Here is a 21,110-nt window from a genome sequence, read left to right on the forward strand (position 1 = left end):
CTGCCTCCTTCCTGGGGGCTCTTTCCCTGCAGCCAGGCCCAGGTCTTTTCTGCTCTCAGATCTTCCACCTCCTCTGGGATTTCTCTCCGGTCCTCCCAGGGCACCTGGTGGGGAAGGTCAGTAGCAGGGCATAGGGCTGTTTCTTAGGGATCTGAGAGCATTTCACTCACTGCCTTCAGCTAGTCCAAGGGGTCTTCATTTAGACTGAAAGTGAGTAGAAGTTTTCTAAGACTGTGGCTTGAGGCATAAAATGATAGGCATCTCAAAAGCCCAGCTTCTTAAAACTCAAAGGCCTTGAGTTTTGAACCCCTCACGCCTGTTATTTCTGCCAGGATTATCAAGACCTATTTAAAAACACAGAAGCCAGGAGTTGACCTCTTCCTTCAGTGTAGTGCTTTTCCAAGTCAGCCCACGTAGCCCACCTAGCATATTCTAACTGCTGCCTGACTGGGGGAAAGATCACAGAGTAACGGGAAATACAGAAACAAAGATCACAGGACTATCAAAATAGTGCCCTCTTGTAAATATCTGTTCATTGCTAAAGTACTCCTGGGGTCAATATTCGCCTTTTTGCACATTGGCTGTTTTTTCCTGCTTGTTTATTTAATAGTGTACTTTGGAGACACTTCCAGATCACTGCATAGAGACCAAACTCACCCTTCTGCACATTTGCTTACAATTATTTGTGGGGCTGCATCATAGGTTTGTTCAAATGGAATATTCTTGTTTCTTTTTTGGTTGATGTGTTATTACAGAGAATGCTCCGGTGGGGCATTGCCACCCAGCTGCCCCTTCCCCAAGGGGGTTTAAACCCACACTGTGTCCTGCCCTCTTCATCATTGCTGAGTTGGCTGGTTCCTAAGGGCTTTCCCAGCATAGAGGAGAATGCTGTCCTGCTGGGAACACAACACCCTCTGGAAAACAGTTTTCTATAAACAGTAAATTTTCACTTAGCAGTTTTGGGTGTGGGTATTTCTAGGAGATGAACAGAGAGCTGTTTGGCCATCCAGGATAAATTTGGCTTCTTATTATCGAGGCCCCTTGAGAAGCTCATGCTTCTGTCTGAGTGCAAATCTGGGACCTGAGCCATGGAGAAGGCTTGTCTAAGTGGCAGCACCTCCATGCCTGCCACCAACCCTTGAGTTTTGCTGACCCGGCAGTGAAACAGGGTGACTGCCTTCTGATAGCCTTCTCTAAGACAGCTCCACTTTTAGTCAGGAGTTAAGAGAACAACGCTGTAAGTCTAACCCTCAGGATCTTTGAATCATTTCAGGGGGTCTTCTGGGGGAAAAATAATTGGCCAGTTTTAACCTCAGGATGGAGTGGATGCTCTTAGGACCAGACATAAGTCACTATAATAAACTTTTTCAGATTCCAACTGTTTAAAGCTGGCTTTAATGGCTGGACTATATAACTCTGAAATACGTACCAGGGTTAAAAATTTAAAAAGCTGTTCAGTAAAAAAAATGGTTTTTAGGCTACGGCACTGAAATTTTGGGTACTAGTGGTCTGACTATAGCAAGTGGGAGAGATTACCTTATGTTGGACTTTAAAAAAAACTTTAACATTTTTATGTATTTATTTGTTTTTTGGCCACACCTCGTGGCTTGTGGGATCTTAGTTCCCCAACCAGGGATTGAACCCTCACCCCCTGCAGTGGAAGGGTAGAATCTTTCCAGAACCACTGGACTGCCAGGGAAGCTCAAAGTGAAAGTGAGTCACTCAGTCATGTCCGACTCTTTGTGATCCCATGGACTGTAGCCCACCAGGCTTCTCTGTCCATGGGATTCTCCAGGCAAGAATACTGGAGTGGGTTGCCATTTCCTTCTGCAGGGGATTGTCCCGACCCAGGGATCAAACCCAGGTCTCCCACATTACAGGCAGACTCTTTACCGTCTGAACCACCAGGGAAGCCACTGCCAGGGAAGTACCTAATTTTAAAATTAAAAAATACTTCCTTCTTCTTAATTTCTTCTTAAAAATTAAAAGACGGTTATTGGGTATAAATATTTACTGATACTCACTGTGCGATAGCCCCTATGTTAGGTCTATATTATCATTCATCTCATCTACTCTCCTGCTGGTATTTTCTCCTGCCAGAAAATACTAAGACAGCACCCCCTTTCTCCTTAGCACTTCCTCTCCCATCCCACTCTCTCCCAGGCTGCTCTTACAATGTCTGACATTCTTAGGTCAGGAAAGGACAAAGCCTAAAATGGGTTTTCCAATCTGCATTCCATGCCCATCTCTTGCTCATATCAGGGCCATTTGAGAATCACCTCCTTGGAAATGGGGTAGGGTGGGGGAACAAGACAGGAAGGGCGATTTGCTGTCAGGGATGGGGAGGACTTTCACTAAGACCAGAGATTGATGTGTATAAAATTCTTAGCACAGAACCTGGTCTATGATATGCACTCAGCAGGCGTTGCTGTTTGATTATCGGTCTTGCCTCTGGGTGGACATAAATCCGATAAGTGAGGAAGACTCGCCTCCTGCCAGCCTGTTGACGACTCTCTTAATGTGTGAAAACTCCCCCGAGGATCTTTTTCAGAAGAGAAGCTGTGGCAGAGTGGCTCAGGATTAAATTTAATACAGCTGTTTATCAAACTGATGAGGCTGAAGGGAAGAAGGATGGTTTGATAGGAAAGGAGAGAGGATCAGGGACATGGCATATCTCCTCTCCTTCTCCCTGACTTTCCTGGCTCAGAGAAAAACAGTTAACTGTAATTACCTAAAGTAGCTGAACTTTAATTCACTTAGGGACCCCAATGTATAAAAGAAATGCAAACAGTTCAACCTCAAATCTAGACCCTCCCCCCGACCAAAGTTGCTGACAAAGAGATTTTTGTCTCCAGACTTGCACACAGAAAACCTGCTCGACCCTGGGAATAGCCAATAAATTCACTTTGCCTTCCCACCGACTGCTGGTGGAAGACATTCTTGCCTGCTTTTATTAGCCAGTTCTCCCAGGTTTCATCCAGAGTCTCCCAGCATGACCTGAGTTGGTCCCTGTTCCTACATATTAAAAGTCTGGTAGATTTTGGAAGCTTTCAGAAGAAAAATGCCAGCTTCTTAATCTCAGAGGTGGGGAATTACAATTATGGTAGCAATTAATGTACCCTCTGTTTCCAGCCTACCGGTATTAGTCTGTTCTGGCTGCCACAGACTAGGTGGCTTCAATGATGGACACTGATTTTCTCATAGCCCCGGAGGCTGGAAATCCAAGATCAAGGTGCTGGCAGGGCTGGTTTCTGGAGAAGGCTCTCTTTCTGGATTGCAGATGGGTGTCTTCTTGCTGTGTCCTCACGTGGCCCTTCTGTGAGTAATGCTCAGAAATGGGGGAAGGCAGGTAAAGGGAGGCAGAGGTCCCTGCAAGTAACAATAACAACTTTTCATGGCTTAATGCCTGCCAAGTGCTGTGCTCTTTTGCACACATACACACACTCACATATAATTTCATTAAAACCTTACAATATACTTCAGAGGTATTAAGGTTCAGAGAAAGCTAAATAACTTTTCTAAGGTCACAACCAGACCTTATAGACACCCAGATCAAACTCATGTCTGTCTGACTCCAGAGTCTGTCTGTGATCATATAAGTAAGGGAGGAAATCACGTCCAGCCCTACGTTCTAAGCGTGAGCAAACATTTTGGTGTATCTCTTTCCAGTATTCTCTTTCTCATTTAATTATAGACTTCTATTGCAGGTCCTTTCAATTGTGAGGCCTTAGTACTAGACTGAACTGGACACTCAAAATGGGATTCTTCCTTAATATAGTGTATGTAACAATATTTCTGTTAATTCAAATAATTTCTTTCCTTTTTGCCAAGACTTCTCTCCTCCTCCCTTTTTAAAAATGTCTGTCTGTCTGATAAACTCCCTTTGATGAGATAAGCTCTCTTTCTCTTTGCTCATACCACTGTGTTTCTCTGTTATTAATTTTTTTTTGACATAGAAGTGTTTATTTATGCTGTACCACCTGGCGTGTGGGATCTTAGTTCTCTGACCTGGGATCGAACCCACAGCCCCCTGCAATGGAAGCGTGGAGTCCTAACCACTGGACCACCAAGGAAGTCCCCTTGTTAATCATTTACTCCTCTGTTCTTCTGCCTTCCATCCTGCTGCCTAGAATGCAGCAACTGCTTAGGACGAGACGGTGAGACCACACTCTATAGTGGGAGGAGTTAGGTCCCTGAGGACTTAGCCAGGCCTCCATGCCAGCTTGCAGAATCTCTGAGCTCCTACCTATCCTAGAGAGAAATAAATTTCTATCCTGTTTAGGCACTGCTGTTTATTTTATTCTCCACCCCAAAGTCTCCCATAAAACCTAACCCTAACTATATATTGAGACTCGGAAAGATTTTGTGACTTGCCCTAGGTAATAGACTGTTAAGAAAAGGTAAAGGGTAGAACCTGGTAATTTAAGTAACAATGACTGAATAAGTGAGTATCTGGTATAAGGGAACCACTGCATCAGATATTCTATGGCAAGTTCCTTGCTTTGTTTGAGAGCTTTTTCATTCCACCCTCCCGACTTTGCCCAGCTTTCCCCCACAATCTGTAACACACAAGTCTCCCTTTGTGCTGGCTTTCCTGTGTCCCTTGGTTTGTACTGGTCTGATTTATGCTTCTGGCTCACTCTGGAGCACTAGGATTTCAAACATAAAACAATCATTGAAAGACTGAGGAATATTTCAAGCAAGAGAGGGAGAGCTAGAGCTAGAGCTTGAATTGAAAGATAAACAGGATTTGGATGGATGAGCGGGGGCAATGGGAGGAAAGACATGAAGGTCCTATCAATTTTCCATCCAAGGTGGGTCCCCAGGCGATCTTTTATGTCTCTCAGTAATTAAATTTTATGTGCTTAGGGAGACCACATTAACATTATGAAAGAGAACTGGCGAATGGACCACGCCTTTAATCGCAATGAAACCTTTCAAGACTTAACTTTGCCTTCATTAAGCCATTTTAAAGGTTATAAAGACAGCATAGATTATTGCTGTAGGATACACTGGAGTTTGCCCTTACAATCAATTTCTTGCTAAAATGGACAACAGAGCAGTGCTAATATGAATTGCTGATTTAAAAGTCTTTTTTTTTTCATACTTTGCTTCATTTGTATCTATCATTCTTATTTTGGACCTTAAATATTACCACTTACATTAATAACTGAGGCTTTTGGTTACATTCCCCCCCCCCCCCCCCCGCCCCCACCCCGGCCACATTGCACGGCATGCAGGAGCTTAGTTCCCCAACCAGGGATCAAACCCATATCCCTGCAGTGGAAGTGTGGAATCTTAACCACTGGACCACCAGGGAAGTCCCCTTGGCTATTTTTTTTTTTTTTAATGTAAGGATTTTGGAAAGAATATTTCAAAACATCTACTATTTCTCTTCTTTCAATACAGGTTTTAAGTGACTGATTTTAGAGGTCTATAACCTGAGAATCGGAGAAGGCAATGGCAACCCACTCCAGTAGTCTTGCCTGGAAAATCCCATGGATGGAGGAGCCTGGAAGGCTGCAGTCCATGGGGTCGCTAAGAGTCGGACACGACTGAGCGACTTCACTTTCACTTTTCACTTTCATGCATTGGAGAAGGAAATGGCAACCCACTCCAGTGTTCTTGTCTGGAGAATCCCAGGGATGGGGGAGCCTGGTGGGCTGCTGTCTATGGGGTCGCACAGAGTCGGACACAACTGAAGCAACTTAGCAGCAGCAGCAGCATAACCTGAGAATAACCCATAATTTGAGAATATCTGGATGTCAGCACTGTATTCTGAGGTCTGACTCTAGTGTATGCACGTGGTTGAAATGATAAGTTGGTTAGATGCCCCCTCCATCCAGAATTGTGGGTGATGGATGAGATGATTTGAAACATCTTACTTTCTTTGCTAACACATGTCCAGAGCACAAGTGTGTGGCTGTCTGACGGCTACTATTCTTTGCTGATGCTGCTTTGAGGCTCCAAAAGAAGAAAGGAAGGCTCAGTGGGGGCTAAAAGAACTTGTCCTTAATCCAAGTCACTGTTTGACATAGTGGGGCTGCTGACAGATATTTAGTGCAAACATTTATGGTAAACTTAAAGATGTTCACCTGAGCAAGTATACGGGCTTCTTGGTTGTGGGACTTGCCAGGGCCCTTAATGTGGCGTTCATGCCCCATGGCAAATCCTTTGGTAACCCTGAGTTAGGTGATATAGAAGTTTCAGGATGTGTTCTAGTAAGGATTCAGAGGCTAACTGAATGACTGTGCTATCAGTAATCTAATCTGTGGGCCTGGGTCATGACTGGGCACAGAATCCTTTCTGTTTTCAGTTCAGATACTCTGTAGAGATCTCAGTCCCAACTCTTCACTTGATAACTCAAAGAACTGAGGCCCAGAGAGGTTAAGGAGCTTGTTCAAGGTTGTACCAAGTTAGCTGGGGAGCTGATATAAGTACCACGGTCCTCTGATGCTCAGACCCGACTCCATGCCCACACTGGGTGTGACGGGCCACAGGACACAACTGTGAGTTCGGCTAGTGGAGCAGACATTGGCTGCCGCATGAGCAGTGGGGATGGGCTGAATCAGTGTTTAGATTATCTGCATTCCTTCAGTCATGCCTTGGGTGGCATAGTCCAGAGGCCTCACAAACTGCTCACTCAGATCCAGAGAGCTCTAAATTGTCAGTTTCCTCTTAACACACAGAGCCCAGACCTCAGCCCAGTTTTCCAGCTGCGCTTTGGCCAGGGCTGAGTGTGCTGGGATTCCTTTCTTCTTGGATCGCTGTTAATATACTGTTCTTGAATTAATGAAGATCAAGAGCAAGATAATTATTTTTCTAGGATCCATGCAGCACTTTTGGCTCATATTAAGCTTGTGGTTAACCCTAGCTCTGTTTTATGAGAGTTACTGTCTAGTCAAGTTTTCTCCTAAGCTTACATTCATCAAGAAAGGTTAATTTTTCAAACCTAAACGTATGTCTTTAGTTTAACCCTGTTTCATTTCATCTTGGTAGTTTTGGCCCCATACTCTCGACTGTCAGGATTAATTTTGAATCTTGACTCATTTATCCTTTCAGGTCCTTTTTTTTCCCTAGTAGTACTGTAATAATTGCAGATGTAGTTTGCAAGTTGCTGACGTCTTTGTTTCCCAGCCTGATTATGTTTCTCTGTAAGGGGAAAGAAGCGATGCTGAAGAGTTTTTACTCCCTACTGTTTGCCAGGTACTGAGCCAGGTGCTTGATACATATTTTGTTATTTAATCCTAACAGCCATATATGATCTTGACTTCCTCTTCTGTAAAAGGAGAATGACAGTTATCATCTCAAAGCCTTTTGGAGAATAAACAAGATAATTTATGTACTTACTATAGTGCCTCACAGATAGTAAGCACTTGGTGAGTATTACTTGCCTTTATCTCTCTCCCTCTTCTTTCATCTTCTCTTTGGGCAGATAGGGATAAGGACAGAAAACTAGGACATTCCATTAAAGAGTTCATCCCTTGGTGCCGCAGAACCATCAGCTCCAACTCTTAATTTTCACACCACGTGACTGTTGTTTATTTCTGTCTTATACATTATCCCAGCTTCGCAGAGAACTCAGGTAACCAAGGCTCGAATTCCTGACCCACAGAAGAATAGATGTGTGTTGTTTCAAGCTGCTGAGTTTATTGAACTTCACAAAATTGTTCGCTGCTGTACCCCCAGTACCTATAATAGAGAGGCTTTTCTTAGTTGAGAGGCTTTGATTATTCATTCTGTCTCCTTACTTGTTATGGGTTTCTTTAGACTTTGTTTCTTCATGATTCAGTCTTGGTAGGCTGTATGTTTCTACATGGATTCCTGTACAGTACAGGAATAATAAATAGAATATGCCCATTTCCTCTAGATTGTCCAATTTATTGGTGTGTAATTGCTCATGTGGTCTCTCCTGATTCTTTGTATTTCTTCAATATCTGTTGCAGTTCCTCCTCTTACATTTGTATTTCATTTTTTCTTGCTTAGTTCTGCTAAAGGTTTGTCAATTTGTTTATTCTTCAAAGAACGAACTCTTAGTTTTATTTTTCTTATTTATTTCTGTTCTGATCTTTATTATGTAATTTCTTATGCTACCTTTGGGCTTAGTCTATTCTTCTTTTTCTGGTTCCTTGAGATGCACGTTAGGCTGTTTATGTGGATCTTTCTTACTCTATGCATTTATAGCTATTAACGTTCCTCTTAGAATTGCTTTTGCTGCATCTCATAAGTTTTAGTATGTTGTATTTCCATTTTAATTTATCTCATTCAGCTCAGCCTGTGGGTACTGGAAAGGTTGGTTGGTAGCACCTGTTGGCAGGTGGGCTTGCTGTCAGGACCTTTAGTTGGGCGAGGTCACTGCCTGAGCTCTGCGGTTTAGTGAGGAGCGTGCTGCTGGCTGGGCTCCATGGTTGGTAGCACTTTGGCTGAGCTTCTTGTTCAAGCAGAGACCCTGGGGTGGGTTCCCTAGTTGGGTGGGGCTGCTATTGGTTTTGCATTCAGGTGGGGCCACTGCTGGGCTCTGCAGTCACTTTTGATCAGGCAGGGTGGGAGGCTCTATGCAGTATCAGGGTGGTGCCGCTAGCTGGACTCCGCAGAAGGGCAGGGCCCTGGGCTGTGCTCCACCACTGCTCCTGGACCGGTGGGGTCTAGGGGGTCTGGCTTCATGTGGGGTCACAGGCTATATCCAGAAGTTGGGCAGGGCCCCTACTGGGCTTTGCACTCCGGTAGCTGTCCCTCAGGTGGACGGGGCAGGAGAGTGTGCTTCAGGGGTGGGTGTGGTCTCTGTTCAGAGCTCCCTGCTTGGGTGGGGCTGCAGACTCTGCTGCATCATTGCACAGGGCCACTGGCTGGGCTCCCTGCCCGGACCAGACCACAAGGCTGTTGTTCAGCAGGAGGGCAGGGCTGTAGACTCAGCTCCGCTGGCGTGGGCTGTAGGCTCTGAGGCTGCTCAGTCTCCCTGGTTGTGCAGGGCCTTAGCCAGTGTTCACCACTTGTGCTGGGCTGCTTGCATGACTCTCTGCCTGGATGGATTGTAAGCTGTGCTCCATGCCTTCTAGGCATCAGTAGCCAGGCTTCCTGGAGGGGTGAGATTGGGGGCTGTGCTTAGCAGTCGGGCAGAGCAGGGCCATAGAATGGGGTCCACACTGGTACTGCCCATTGTCTTGATATCCAAACTGGGCAGAGCTGACGACCAAGCTTCCTGGCCAGGTGGGGCTATTGGCTCAGCTCCGCAGAGAGGCAGACCTCTGGCAGGTATGTCTATTGGGGACTGCTGCAAGGAAGATCTTAGTCCACTACCATCTGGATGCTGCTTGCTGTAAGCCTCACCCCCTTTTCCATCTGTGGTCAAACTCTGCACATTCCCCTAGTGAGCCCCGTGAGGTGAGACCCGAGTGGGCCTTCTGGGAAGGCCTGCAGTGTGAGGATGCTGGGTGTCCACCTTGGGCTCTCTTTTTCTCTGGAGGAACCGTAGGCCCATGGGGGCCCTCTCAGTGGGGCTCTGTGCTGGCCTTGGGGAAGGTTCCGTGCGTTCCAAGTGAAGGCACTCCTCCTCCCCTTCTAGTGAGATCCTTCTTGGTCTCTGTGCCTCTCCACCAGGCTCTGGGATTTTCCTAGTGGAGTCTTGTCTCTGGAGAGCTGTAAGTTGGTCTTCTGGCGATGGAGACCAAAGTAGGAAATGACCTATGTCACCATCTTGATTCAGGAAGATGAAATGTCTACAGAAAGGAGACTGGTTTGCCTTGTTTAACCCAGAGTTTCTCAAGCACATCTTACCAGGAAACTCTCTTTTCACAGAAGCCCTTTTAATATCCATACAATCCACTCTGAGAAATGTTGCTAAGATGATTCCCTGATGTAAGACAGAGCTAGAACCCCATAAAGCCCACTCACTTATGTTTTCCCTATAAAAATTTAATGAATAGTTATAAATGATTCATAGAAAATTTATATTAAAAGGAATAGAGCCTTTATAGAAATATTGTGATAATTTCTCATTACGTTAAGACTATTTATTTTCATTACCTTAATTTTGTATTATGTCTTTTAATAATGCATTTGAAATTGTATTTCCCTCTAAGGAGAAGTGTTTAACTGTCACTCACTTATTCAAGGTGTGAAAAGGCCCTGAGCCTTATTCACAGCTCCTGCCATCTTTTTTTTCTTTAAGCTCCTGCCTTATTCTTGCAGTTACCTTCTGCTGCTGGAGTTAAATGTCTTTGCTGCAAATTCTAATGGCAAGAGCAAAAGGTTCTAATCTTATGCCCTGATAATCTTAGGCTGCCAAAGTTTCTGAATACGTTTCGGATGTCTGAGCCTGAGTTTTCTGTTCACACAGCTGCTGTCTGCTTCTTTTAACTTGGCATTCTTTTGTGAGACAGAGATTACTGAGTGCACGGTGTTTAAACTGCCAGTGGGCTGGGTCCCTCATGATGGGCTCTTTCAGATAGACGATGCTTGGGCACCTGATCCCTTGTCATACCTGCAGCGATGTTACTCCTTAATTTAATTTAATACTCACATCACACAGTGGGATACTTCCAGTCCACCTGTTCTCTAGTGCTAATGTCAGCTTTAGTCTTTGGTTTTTAATCTGACCAATGCTTTGTGCGGGCTGCTCTTTTTTTTTCTTTCAATCTTTAGACAGATTATAGACAGATCGGGGGGAAGAAAATAATGTAGAGGTTATTTGTTTGTTTTGAATAAATTCCCAGGAATATGACACTGTGGGCATTGGTCAGTTCTCCACGGGATCTGACCTACTTCCTGCAGATGCCTCTGGCCCGTTAATCTCATCTCTAGTCACACCCCGGGGATCCTCTGTTGTTGTTTCAGCAGGGGGTGCCATGCAAACCCACTGGGTGTCCACACATTAACAACTTGGAAATGTTGGGTCATTAATACTGATGGGGTGAACTTTGATCATGGACATTGGAAACATGATCAAATTGGGAACATTGGGACATTAGATAATATTTCTTCTCTCTACTCACAGTTCTAAAACATTTACAAAATGTTATTTATTTATTCGGCTGTGTTGGGTCTTAGTTGTGGCACAGGGGATCTCCGTTGTGTCATGAGAACCTTTCGTTGCATGCACATACTCTTTCTAGTTGTAGCACATGGGCTCCGTGGTTGCTGCGTGCATTCTTAGTTGCTCCATGGAGTGTGGGAATCTCAGTTCCCCATCCAGGAATAGAACCTGCGTCCCCTGCATTACAAGGCAGATTCTTAACCACTGGACCACCAGGGAATTGCTTCTGAAACATTTTTTATATGGTATATCAGACCATCCTGTAGGACCGAGAAGCCAGTTGTCAATAGTGGAGACCAACTTGAGAATGAATATTTATAGTGGCTTCTCCTTCTGGCCTGCTTTGCTCACACTGTTGTTCATACCTTTTCCTTGGAATCCTGTATCTCAGTAAAGGACCCACAGGAGTCTTTCTTCCAAACTCTGCTTTCCGGGGCAATCCATGTTAATACAAGTGACTAAGTTATAACTCTATCTGCTGTATTTCATGAAAATATGGGTTAAAAGAATCATCCTTTTATGATTCTGAATTTATTTCTAAAATGTTTAAAGAAGTATAAAAGTAGGATCAAATTTAATTATACATTTAAAGAAGTGGAACAACCTTAAAACTGTATCCATCAATTCTTCCTTCCTTGTCTCCTTTTTATGACCATTCTGAGGAAATGTTTTTAAGACATTTGGTAAGACACACATTCAGAGAGTGACTGCAGCCTGTGAATCCTGGCATTAGAATCGTTGGTACCATCACAGACATTCTGTCCCGGAACTCTTCTTTTCCTGCCCCACAGCCTATGGTGATGCCATTTACTAACCTGCATAAATTATAGACAGATATCAACTTGTGGGTTTCCCAGGTGGCTCAGTGGTAAAGAATCCACCTGCCAAGGAGGAAACACGGGTTTGATCTCTGGGTCAGGAAGATTCCCTGGAGAAGGAAATGGTGATCCACTCCAGTATTCTTGCCTGGAGCATCCCATGGACAGAGGAGCGTGGAGAGCTACAGTCCATGGGGTTGCAAAGAGTCAGACACAACTGAGTGACTAAACAACAACATATAATGTGTGTCTGGGAATTTACTTTTTATATCCTACAGCAATAAGAACATAAAAAAAATAAACAATAAGGGTGAAGGAAAAAATGAGGGAAAAAATAATAATGCCACAGAGCTTATGTAATAACCACAAAGGCACGTCAGTTGTATGTGTGCATTATAACTGTATGTGTGTTTCCTAGTTGCCAAAGGGAAAAAAAAATATATATATATATGGAATGAGCAATGATAGTTATTATGCCTATAAAATAAAAATTTACCTTCTTTCCAGGAGATGCAGAACCTGTATTGTATCAAGATCTAAGGAAAATTTTTCTGGTGTTTCCACAGAAGAGGTGAGTTTTATATGGCTGATTAATATGTTCCATGACATACCTGCCACACAGGTAAGAAGGACTTCATAGGACTATTTCTTTTAGCCTCCTTTGGTGTTGTCTAGGCGGTGCTCTGACAGCCTCATTGACTGAGCAGGCCAAGAGCAACTCATCCCTGGGACCAGCTTCAACAAACAGGATTTCTCCCACGTGAACGTTTGATGAGAACTGAGTCAGCCTGGAGTTTGCTGGGAGTACAGTTGAAGTCTTATTGGATGCCACATCATTTAAATATGCATACCCTCATATGATAAGCACTTAAACTCTCTAGTACTGCTTCAGGTGTTTGGGTGAAAAATGAGTGATTTGGTCACTGGTGAAAGGGGACCACGTTGTCTGGACAGCAGAGAGTCCTTTGACATCTCTCACATTCCCTTTTGGGAATCTCCCCTCTACTAACATGCTGTTTAACTGGTATTTGAATTTTGTTCCATATTACGCATCTCAGTCTTTGTGATGCATCTGTGGGGGTCTGATGTCAAGCAGGTTCACCGCTTGAAGTATTTTCTACCTTTTTTCAGGGGTATGAGCTGACTCATTGGTAGGTTCCCCCAGTGACGTGGAGGTGGTCAGAGGAGGGGAGCTGTCTGCTGCAAGTCTGTGTTCTGCCAGACTTGAAGTGCAGCCTCCAGGAATGGGCGTCATACAGAGAGTATGGACACATATTTTGCACACCTGCTTTGGAAATTATTTCCATTCTATCAGGAGTGTCACAGGCATTTTTCACAATATCTCTTTGAAGGGAGGTGATGTCAGCACCGCTTTACAGATAAAGATCTGACAGATACTCATATTGGAGAAGAATTCTGAAGTTAAAACTTCTCATTGAGTAACATACATTAAAAAAAAAATTTTTTTTTTCCCAAGATAGTCTTTTTCTTGACTTGTGTCTGTGGTTGGAAACCTTTTAAAACTAACTCAAATCTCAAATTTTCTGTAGTTTTTCTTGACCTCTGTTTTTAAAGAATTTATTTTTTTTGGCCATACTGGGTCTGCGTTGCTGCTCAGGCTACTCTCTAGTTGCAGTGCTAGGACTTCTCATTGCACTGGCTTCTCTTATTTCGAAGTTCAGGTTCTAGGGTGTGTGGGCTTCAGTGGTTGTGGCTCCCGGGCTCTAGAGCACAGGCTCAGTAGTTGTGGTGCATGGGCTTAGCTGCTCTGCAGCATGTGGGATCCCCTGGATCAAGGATCAAACCCATGTCTCTTGCATTGGCAGGTGGATTCTTTACCACTGAGCCACCAGGGAAGCCCTCCTGACCTCTTTTGGTTGAGTAAAAATTTTTATTCCTTCTGGCTTCAGTGGAGCCCAATATGAACATTTGTTTTGGCATGTTTTATTTTATAGTTAATTGCTGTTGTGATTCTTAAGGTTGGGGTCAGTCCTTTATCATCTCTGTAAGCCTGTTGCATTGCACGATATTTGAACATAGACCCTAGAGAGTTCTTACTATGACCTGCCTCTACTGATCAGTTTCTGGTGAGATATCATTATATGCACAAGATCCCATTGTAGAAAACAGTAGTTATTTTTATGATAGGCAATGGAAACCATTTTGACCTTCTTAACCTTCTAGGAAAGTAAGAAATTTCACTGCTCACATGAGAATGCTAATGAAGTCATATGTTTGCAATGGTGAAGATAGGCAATTCCATATTGCCGTTCCCTCTCCTGACTGATACCTTAAAAGCAGATGCTAATAAAATGCAAACACCATTTTAAATAGAATTGCATTATTGTGTCGTGACCCAATTGCCTGCGTGTTGACAGTGGGAATGCATAAGGAGCTATAGTGTCTGCAAAGTATCCCCTGCACAGACAAGCAGTATTCCAGCTATCAGCTTGCCTTTGTCAAATGGTAAAGGTGACTTCTATTGAAGACTAAAGCCATTTATCTCATCTTTGAGGAGCTGGTCCGTCTCCTGTCTCCCCTACCTACTGAGTAGGATAATATAGGACTCTCAGTACCTGAGAGTTAATGGTAGGCTTAGTAGAGAAGAGTGGTTGTGATCTTTCAGGTTGAGAAATTTGGGTGGATTAAGTGGCTAGTCATTGTTAGAAAAGGTAAGATTGAAGGGAGAAAAGCAGTTTCAGTAAAGGAAGATGGAAAAAGGCCACTGAACCAACTCCTAGCCTGTTAGCTTGAGGGCTGAAAACTGCTGGAAAAAATCTAAGAGATTCTCAAAACAGGGGCATGTGTTACTCCCCTTTGTATCCCTGAGATTAAACAGAGATCATCAAACACATGGTTGACACTGTGAAATGTGTAGGAAATGGCACAGTGGAAGGTCATGGGCTTTGGGATCAAACAGATTCATGTGCAGATTTTGATTCTGCCACTTTTCATCTGCATGTCCTTGGGAAAGCTACTTAACCTATCTGATTTTCAGTTACTTGGTATGGAGAAATGGAGATAGTACATGTTGCATAGATTTTTGTGAAGATTAAGTGAGGTCTTGTCAGAAAGTGCCAACATAGAGAAGTAGCCCAAGAAATGACAGTGTATTTGATGAGTAAATTTTTGATGACTAGAGATCAATGTCTCTTTTTCCTTATATGAAATATGTTCTTTTATAATTTTTTTGTAAAGGATAAAATGATTATAAAAATTTCTACACAGGACCTAGGATAGCTGAAGAAAAACTAAAATAAATACTGTGGGAGGAATCACTCTATCTGATTTTAACACATATTAAATATCTATTGTAGAATCTGGAGTTAGACGCATACAAATATGCCCAACTAATTTTTAATTGTTTTATGAATTTTTAAATTGTGGTAAAAAACACATAACATAAAATTTATCATCTTAACCATTTTTAAGTGTACAGTTCAGTAATGTTAAGTATATTGCAAAGATCTTCAAAACTTTTCCTCCCCAACTGATTTTTGACAAAAGTACAAAAATAATTCAATAGAGGAAAGTTAATTTTTTCCGTGAATTATATTGGAGCAGTTGGACATTCATAGGCAGAAAACTGAACTCAACCTCACGCTTTATACAAATACTAATTAGCAATGGATCATAGGCTTAAATGTAAAATGTTAAATTATAAAAGTTTCAGTTAAAAAAAAAAGTAACTTTTTGGGATCTAAGACTGGGTGAGGATTTCATAGATTTGGCTCCAAAAGCATGATCCATAAAAGGAAAAATGGATAAATTGACCTCATAAGAATTAAAGACTTTGCGAAGGACCTCATGATGAGGACAAGGAGTTGCAGGCTGGGAGAAAATATCTGCAGATCACATATGTCACATAAGACTAGTGTCGAAGATATGTAAAGACTCTTAAAGGTCAATAGTAAAAAAACACAATCCAATAGAAATGGGCAAAAGACGTGAACAGACATCTCACTGAAGAGTCTATACACACAGCAAATAAACACGAGGAATATGTTTGGCATCATCAGCCATTCAGTTCAGTTCAGTTCAGTTCAGTTGCTCAGTTGTGTCCGACTCTTTGCAACCCCATGACTCACAGCATGCCAGGCCTCCCTGTCCATCACCAACTCCCAGAGTTCACTCAAACTCATGTCCATCGAGTCAGTGATGGCATCCAGCCATCTCATCCTCTGTCATCCCCTTCTCCTCCTGCCCCCAACTCCTCCCAGCATCAGGGTCTTTTCCAATGAGTCAGCTCTTCGCATGAGGTGGTCAAAGGACTGGAGTTTCAGCTTTAGCATCAGTCCTTCCAATGAACACCCAGGACTGATCTCCTTTAGGATGGACTGGTTGGATCTCCTTGCAGTTCAAGGGGCTCTCAAGAGTCTTCTCCAACACCACAGTTCAACAGCATCAATTCTTCAGCGCTCAGCTTTCTTTACAGTCCAACTCTCACATCCATACATGACCACTGGAAAAACCATAGCCTTGACTAGATGAACCTTTGTTGGCAAAGTAATGTCTCTGCTTTTGAATATGCTGTCTAGGTTGGTCATAACTTTCCTTCCAAGGAGTAAGCGTCTTTTAATTTCATGGCTGCAGCAACCATCTGTGGTGATTTTGGAGCCCCCCAAAATAAAGTCTGACACTGTTTCCACTGTTTCCCCATCTATTTCCCATGAAGTGATGGGACCGGATGCCATAATCTTAGTTTTCTGAATGTTGAGCTTTAAGCCAACTTTTTCACTCTCCTCTTTCACTTTCATCAAGAGCCTTTTTAGTTCCTCTTCACTTTCTGCCACAAGGGTGGTGTCATCTGCATATCTGAGGTTATTGATATTTCTCCCGGCAATCTTGATTCCAGCTTGTGTTTCTTCCAGCCCAGCGTTTCTCATGATGTACTCTGCATAGAAGTTAAATAAGCAGGGTGACAATATACAGCCTTGACATACTCCTTTTCCTATTTGAAATCAGTCTGTTGTTTCATGTCCAGTTCTAACTGTTGCTTCCTGACCTGCATATAGGTTTTTCAAGAGGCAGATCAGGTAGTCTGGTATTCCCATCTCTTTCGGAATTTCCCACAGTTTATTGTGATCCACACAGTCAAAGGCTTTGGCATAGTCAATAAAGCAGAAATAGATGTTTTTCTGGAACTCTCTTGCTTTTTCCATGATCCAGCGGATGTTGGCAATTTGATCTCTGGTTCCTCTGCCTTTCCTGAAACCGGCTTGAACATCTGGAAGTTCACAGTTCATGTATGGCTGAAGCCTGGCTTGGAGAATTTTGAGCATTACTTTTCTAGCGTGTAAGATGAGTGCAATTGTGCGGTAGTTCAAGCATTCTTTGGCATTGCCTTTCTTTGGGATTGGAATGAAAACTGACCTTTTCCAGTCCTGTGGTCACTGCTGAAGGAAATGCAAATTAAAGCCACAAAGAGATATTTCTACACACTTATCAGGATGGCAAAATAAAGCAACTTAGCATGCACACATTTTGGCAGGGACTTAAAAATAAAAAAGCAAATGGGTTTCAGAGATGCAGTGTTTGAGAAGACTAAGAAATTTGCAGTCTAGTTGGGAAGAAATCTACAGCTTCCTGGTGGGCTGCCGTCTATGGGGTCGCAGAGAGTCGGACACGACTGACGTGACTCAGCAGCAGCAGCAGCTGCAGCTTCCAGGGCAGCACTGGCCAGTAGTTTTCCTTGAAGCCGAATATGTTCTGTATCTGTGCTGTCCAGTCTCCTGGTCACAGTTCACCTGCAGGTAGTGCACACTTGATATGCAGATCATGTGACTGAATTTTGCATTTTATCTAATTTTGAGGAATTAAAAAAAATTGTTTGACTGCACTCCACAGCATGTGGGATCTTAGTTTCCCAACTCAGGATCCAATTCACACCCCCTTCACTAGACGCATGGAGTCTTAACCACTGGACCACCGGGGAAGCCGCTGAGTAATTAGAATTTAATTTACATACTGCATGTGGCTAGTGCTGCTGTACTGGGCAGTGTGGAGAAGCGGTGCGTTCAGGAAGCAGGAGGAAGCATTTCGAGCATAGGCAGCTCAAGGAGGTTGACCCAAACCATGTTTTCCCACTGAAACGTGGTAAGTTTAGATCAGATCAAACAAGTTTTTGGTTGGAATCTTGGAAGTCACTGACTTAGATGGCTTCAAAGAAAAACTTGGAATTGCTGTGGAGAGGTGGACTCAAAAGACATTACTTTCCCCACTACTTAGGGCAATGACTTTACACTGGGGTTATGCATAATGGTGACCCATGGAGGAGAAATGAAAGACATAATATGAATATTAAATTATATGTAGCAGTATTGACCAGAATGGAGTATCATGTAACTTTGCATCCCCCAGTTGGTACATCACACATGCCTTGAGATCCTTTAGTCCTACAGGGGTACACAGTAGGTGCATGGAAGGATTTCTGCTCTGCTGGTAACCTGAATCTGAATGTCAAGTGGCTCTTGCCCTAACCATGGGATGCCAAACCCTTTCTGGGTCTTGATAAGAGGGTCGGACTAGTGATTTTAAGACGCTTTCTAATTCTCAGGTTTTACTTATTTTTTATTTTTATTTATTTAGCAAGCACACTTTAATCCATCAAATGTGAGAACAGTCTATGTTTTTTAGGTGCAAAGACTCTCCTCCCCAGCCCTCGTGTGTGTGTTAAGTTGCTTCAGTCGTGTCCGACTCTTTGCAACCCCATGGACTGTAGCCCTCTGTCCATGAGATTCTCCAGGCAAGAATTCTGGAGTGGGTTGCCATGCCCTCCTCCAGGGGATCTTCCCCAGCTAGGGATCGAACCTGTGTCTCTTACATCTCCTGCATTGGCAGGTGGGTTCTTTACTGCCGCCCAGGAAGCCCCCTCTCCAGCATACCCCATCTCAAAATGGTGAAAGTAGAGTGTTGAACTATTATTCAGAAAGTCATAAGGGAAATCCTATTTTGGGTCTTATCTGGATCGTGATACCATGAATGCAATATTTGAATCTTTTTTTTGGAGGGGAGGCATGAAGTATATCTTGCATGATCTCAGTTCCCTGACCCAGGGATTGAACCCAGCCCACGGCAGTGAAAGTGCTGAATCTTAACCACTAGACCACTAGGGAGCTCCCAATATTTGATATTTAAAGGAATAAGAAAAACCAGACTTTATCCAAGAATGATCTATTGCAGAAGATGAATTTTTCCTCCAGTGCCTTTAAGGGTCATGGCTTCACCAAGATGTGTTAAGCTTAATAAATAGTTTGCATTTGTGGGGGCACTTTCAGGTTTCTTAGGGAAAGAAACTCTGCTCCTGCTGGTAACCTGAATCTGAATGTCAAGTGACTCTAGCCCTAACCATGGGATGCCTTCACAGTAGCTCCAAAAGTGCCCTCAGTGTCCCTATGACTCAAAAGAACCAGGAGACATAATTTCTACTGGCTTCTGGGGTGACACTTCGGGGATTGGGTTTGCAAAAGGGAATGCTTTCAAAAGAGATCGTGTACATTAGGCCTCTTTTTCCCAGGGACCCAGAGCACTTAATTGTCAGTTTCCTGTGAAGGGCACATGGGGGAACTGAGGCTTGTCTTCTCATGATGCACAGAGGTCCCTAACTCGCAGACTGACTGGTGCAACCTCCCTCTGTTCTCTCTGCTAATTAGACTTCCTCCCTTGAGTTAGAGGTCTGGGCATTTAACGGATGAAATGGTGAGCAGCTGGAGAAGGCTGCACTCTTTGATGGAATTAAGTCCCAGAGATCCCCAAGGAGAGGTTTGGTGAGGGAGCCCTTGGTTGTTAGTCAGGAGGTAGGCAGACTGCAGCTGGAAATTTTCACGGCTAAAAATCTTTACTCAATGGGAGGCTGTAAGCACAACCCGTCCTAGATAAACACAGAGCAGGAAGCAGGCTGGTCTCCCCTGCACTGCTTGGTCTGTGTGTTTACCTTGAGCTGGCTGGGTGAGTTTGGCTCATCCAAGAGCTGAGTGCATGGACAATTGAGGGTTTTGGAGCAGTTGACTTTGTGTGCATTTAATATCATGTATAATTTCATTTAGAATTTGGGGTTTTATTTTAGATTCTCAAGACAATTCATAGAGTCAATATAACATGGTAGATCAAACTTTTTACCCAGCTTAAATGTTCCCCTCATGAAAATGGGTACTTTCAGTAAAGGGAGTTGACTACAAAGATTGGCAAAGGACACTTGGGACTTGATTTTATGTTCTAACTGTTGTTGTTGTTTTTTTTTTTCTTCTTTTTCTCTGAGTCAAAGGGAACCTAAACTGATGTCCTAGTCAGCTGAGACAGCTGCTGCTTTGTCATTTTCTGTCTTGGACTTTGACATTCTCTTTCTTTTGGCTCTAAGTGTGTGTGAGTGTGTGTGTGTGTGTGTGAATGTTTTTGTGGGAGACAGAACCTGAGAGGAAGTCTCTCTGAGTTCTTCTCCCTTTGAGTTCACCGGTTTGTATCTTTTGATCTATTAATTTCTTCGGGCTAGTTTCTTTCCTGGCCAGTGTACTGCCCCTGTTCAGTACTTAATCATTACACCATGGGGGGACTAAAGCAATGTGATGAAGGGGTCCAGCTGATTTAATGGTGTAGAAACCTTTTTCAGATTTGACTTGCTTCCTTGGTGGCTCAGACGATAAAGAATCTGCCTGTAGTGCAGGACACCTGAGTTTGATCCCTGGGTCAGGAATATCCCCTGGAGAAGGGCATGGCAACCCACTCCAGTATTCTTGCCTGGAGAATCCCATGGACAGAGGAGACTGGTGGCTACAGTCCATGGGGTTGCAAAGAGTTAGACACGACTGAACAACCAAAACTTTCATGAAGCCACTTTAGAGATTATGAACAAAGTGTAGATTATTGCTTTGAGATACCCTCTACTTGTGTCCTAACAATGAATTTTTATGCTAAAAACATCAGCAGTAAGGAACCATTATGAATTGTGGGTCTATACACGTTTTCCACTGATTATTTTTTTATGTTACCACCATGCATTCTTCATTGTGTGATTGAAATAAATCTTTGTGAATGTAGGGACCCCTTATCCAGCTCAAGTCATTAATTCTTATAACTGTGGACCTTCTTCATTAACTACCTATTTAGGAAGTGAATTTTCTCATGTCCATTTATAATCTTACAGAGAACTGTAGAAGTTTTAGGAAAATTTGTTCAGTTGTTTGGGAGCTTTCCAAATGCAAAAGCAAAAAAGTATTTGTCAGCCATTCAAAAAATTATTCAAATCATCTGTTGTACTCAGAAAC

The 21,110-nt window shown here is 43.2% G+C and overlaps 1 long non-coding RNA gene across 1 annotated transcript in view; it reads left to right on the forward strand.

Moving 5' to 3' along the window:
- The window catches only part of LOC129643087 (uncharacterized), a 118,721-nt gene that overhangs the window by 22,702 nt on the left and 74,909 nt on the right, over positions 1-21,110 (forward strand). Inside the window, exon 3 of the long non-coding RNA XR_008710072.1 lies at positions 12,358-12,421. This is a non-coding gene — a long non-coding RNA (uncharacterized LOC129643087). The remainder of the gene's footprint in view (positions 1-12,357; positions 12,422-21,110) is intronic.

This window comes from Bubalus kerabau, chromosome 2 (assembly GCF_029407905.1).
Source record: "Bubalus kerabau isolate K-KA32 ecotype Philippines breed swamp buffalo chromosome 2, PCC_UOA_SB_1v2, whole genome shotgun sequence".
NCBI classification, from domain to species: Eukaryota; Metazoa; Chordata; class Mammalia; order Artiodactyla; family Bovidae; genus Bubalus; species Bubalus kerabau.